The sequence below is a fragment of the Mustela lutreola genome, chromosome 5, assembly GCF_030435805.1.
Source record: "Mustela lutreola isolate mMusLut2 chromosome 5, mMusLut2.pri, whole genome shotgun sequence".
Lineage (NCBI taxonomy): Eukaryota > Metazoa > Chordata > Mammalia > Carnivora > Mustelidae > Mustela > Mustela lutreola.
Window position 1 is genome coordinate 164,756,998 of NC_081294.1, and position 4,197 is coordinate 164,761,194.

Sequence of the window (4,197 nt, forward strand, 5' to 3'; positions counted from 1 at the left end):
TTATGAGTATATGATGAGAAAATCAAGAATTTTTCTGACTTTCATTTAGATCTACATATTAAGGAAACATTTATTTTTCTGTTTACCTGTATTGGAAAATAAATTTAAAATACTATAACTTTTATGTATAATGAGAACCTCATTTAGACAGTTTCCATTTTCATTTCTGCATGACTAAGAACTATTTTCATAGAGAATATATTAGAAAAATTAGTACATTTTAAACTTATAAAAAAAAGAAAAACAAAAACAAAGGCTCATAATTATGGATACTTGCAAAACAAATTAGTCCATACATGAGTGATTTTCTTTTTTTCTGATTTTAGTCCTTCTACTCTAAGCATAAAATAACATTTTAGTTACCATACACTGATGAATGGACTTATAATCATAATCAATGTTGGGTACATATGTGAAAAATGTGTCTACATTTTTAAAAAGCAGACTTTATGAATCACTCTTCTTAGGCCCCCATCACCTCCTTGTTTCTCAGGTTGTAGATGATGGGGTTGACCATTGGGGTCAGAATCATGTAGAAGACAGCCAGGACTTTGCTGTCTGTTGGAGATCAGAAGGATCTTGGGGATAGATAAATGTAAGCAAAGGGTGCATAGTAGAAAGTCACCACAGTGAGGTGGGTGCTACAGGTAGAATAGGCCTTCTTCCTCCCTTCTGTTGACTGCATGCGGCAGATGGCATGGAGCACCTGGTTATAGGAACATGCAATGCCAGTGAAAGGAAACACAAGAAGAAATGTGGTGCTCACAAATACTGTGTACTCATAGACCCGGGTGTCGATGCAGGCCAGAGTCAACATGGATGGAACATTACAAAAGAAACTGTTGATGATTCTGGATCTATAATAAGGGATTCCAAAGGCATATAAAGTGTGGACACAGGAGTTGACTGAGCCCGATATCCAAGATCCTGTTATCATCAGCACAAATACTCTTTTGCTCATACCAGTGGAATAGTGGAGAAGAGAGCAAATACCCACATAAAGATTGTAGGCCATAGAGGCCAATAGTAATCCTTCTCCACCAGCTAAAGCCATGAAGAAGAAACTCTGAACTCCACATAAGGACTGAGGTAGTATGCTCAGACAGCAGTCACAGTCTGAGTGAAATAGATTTTTTTCCAGAGAAATAATCAGATGCCATCTTGGGGACAATGGTGGAGATGTGTTTAGGTCAATGAGAGAGCGCTGACTAAAAAATACATGTTTGTCTAAAAAGACGAGGAGAATCATGGACAGGTTGTCAAACAGAGCAATTATAAAAATAAGAATAATGACGATGAAGAGTTCAATTCTTGTTGGTGGGAACAACTCCAATAGAATGAATTCAGCTGGTGTTTGAGTATCATTTTCCATGTAGCATTGATAGAATTTTCCTAAAAAGAGACAGGAAAGTAAATTAAGAATGGGACAGAGTGTCTTTTGAATTTATCATTTTAGTCACACTGTGTTGTTGAAAATCTTACACCTCTTATGTGAATAATTGAACTTTCCTATTTTTAGAAAAACAAAATAAAACAAACAAAAAATATTTTTGAACCAGAAATTAAAATAAGGATGCAAATATTAGTAGCCTATATCTTTTCTAAGTAATCTTTGGAATATTTTAAAAGCTCTCTCTCTCTTTCTTTCTCTCTCTCTCTATATCTCATCCAAAATCATTTGGATAAGTATGCCTTAATAGTGTACATGATTACAGTATTGCTAAATCAGATGTTTACTCAAAATATTTGCATAAAACTAAATTAAAATACCTACATTATACATTTATTTTAAGAATAATTTAGGATATAAAATATGATCTAATAATTTATGAATAAGTTAAGAATATTTATGACCCATAAAGGATTATTTTCTTTCATAACTATGACTTACTTCTAAAGTCCAGCAACATATCAGCAACCTATCAGCTTCTGTTGAGAAGTAATATTCCCTTCTTTAATCCTCTTTTCACATTAGTATCTAATCAAACATCCTTGAAATCAGGCAAAATGAATTATTTCATCTGTTCTGAAATCATTAATGGAATTTTACTTTTTATGGTCAGTTAACCACTGTATACTACTACTTTAGTTTTTGATGTAGTGTTCAGTGATTCATTACTTGTGCATAACATCCATTAGTGAATCCTTATTATCAAGGACTATTTATACAAAATAATTCTCTTCTGACTTCTTAACCAGTTTCTGAATGATACAGTTCAAGGATAACCTTCAACTAATTATCTACACACCATACTCATGGTAGGTTTCACAAATCTGCCAGAGTTCTTCAAAGTAGCATTGTTTTATGTATCTGTTTCTCTAATACTTAAATGTTACACACTACTTTATGTTGCTTTGCCTTACTCATTTATTCACTTACTTTCTTTTTAAACTGTTTTTTTTTTGTTTAAATTCTAGTTATTTAACATACAGTGTAAAATAAGTCTCAAGTGTACAGTTTAGTGATTCAACTCATCCACAGAACACCCTGTGCTCCTCCTAACAGGTGCACTCTTTTATAATTTTTTTAAAGATTTTTTATTTTTATTTATTTATTTGAGAGAGAGACAGTGAGAGAGAGCATGAGCAAGGAGAAGGTCAGAGAGAGAAGACAGGTGCACTCTTAATACCCATCCTATATTTCATCCAATACTCCATCCAGCTCCTGTCTGGTAAATATATTGTTGTTCTTTATAATTAAAATCGTTTTCTTGGTTTGCTTCTCTGTTTGTCTCTTTCTGGTCTTACGATCATTTGTTTTGGTTCTTAAATTCCACATATGAGTGAAATATTTTATTTATAACTATAATTTAGATCAGTGTGTGAATTTAATCACATATTTTTGTAATTTCTCCATCTTAAAAAAATATCATGGTGATAAAGAGTATATCTAAGTCAAAATAGAACAGGGGCCAGAAGGCCCAATGAGAGGGAAAATATTTCAGGACCATTTGAATAAATGAAGTTAGATAAAGGAATGAACAATCACTTAAATGGAAAAAAGGAAATAAAATCCTAAGCTTCTCTTGGAGGTGGGAGGAGAAATTCTCCACATGAGAAATTCTCCATCATAAGTGAACAAGTTCTAAACAGTATGTTATATCTTATTCTTAGATATTACCTAGATACAAATGATACCATGCTTTTGGGATGTTTCCAACATGAAACAAGAATATGCATACATATGTGCACACACCCACAGACATATTCACACTCTCAAGCATACACAAGAAATATGAGTAAAAAACAGGAAAATGCAGAAAGATTTCTCTCATAGTTTCCATATGCTCAGAAAAGCTTCTGCACAGCAAACGAAACAGTCAATGAAACAAAGAGGTAACCCACAGAATGGGAGAAGATATTCACAAATGGCACTACAAAGGGCTGTTATCCAAGATCTATAAAGAACTCCTCAAACTCAACACCCAAAAAACAGATAATCACATTTAAAAAAATAGGCAGAAGACATGAACAGACACTTCTCCAGTGAAGACATACAAATGGCTAACAGACACATGAAAAAAATGTTCATTATCATTAAACATCAGGGTTATTCAAATTGAAACCTCATTGAGATACCACCTTACACCATTTAGAATGGCCAAAATTAACAAGACAGTAAACAACATTTGTTGGAGAGGAAGTGGAGAAATGGGAAACCTCTTACACTGTTGATGAGAATGCAAATTGGTGAGAATGAAGCCACCTTGGAAAACAATGTGGAGATCACTTAAGAAATTAAAAATAGACCTACACTATGACCCTGCAATTGCACTTGGGGTGAATATACCCAAAGATGCAGACATAGTGAAAAGAAGGGCCTTCTGTACCCCAATGTTCATAGCAGCAATGGTGACAATCAAAAAACTGGAAAGAACCAAGAAGCCCTTCTACAGACAAATGGATAAAGAAGATACAGTCCATATACACAATGGAATATTATGTCTCCATCAGAAGGATGAATACCCAACTTTTGTATCAGCGTGGACAGAACTGGAGGAGATTGTGCTGAGTGAAGTATGTCAAGCAGGGAGAGTCAATTAGTATATGGTTCCACTTATTTTGGGGGCTTAAGGAATAACATGGAGAACCTTAGGAGAAAGAAAAGAAAAGTGAATTGGGGGAAATCAGAGGGGGAGACAAACTATAAGAGACTGTGGACCATAAGAAACAAATTGAGGGTTTTGGAATGGAGGG

The 4,197-nt window shown here is 34.1% G+C and overlaps 1 pseudogene; it reads right to left on the reverse strand.

Annotated features, from left to right (window-relative positions):
• Positions 1 to 463: 463 nt before the first annotated feature.
• On the reverse strand, positions 464 to 1,372 carry LOC131831470 (olfactory receptor 2L5-like; annotated as a pseudogene).
• Between the last annotated feature and the right edge of the window lie 2,825 nt (positions 1,373 to 4,197).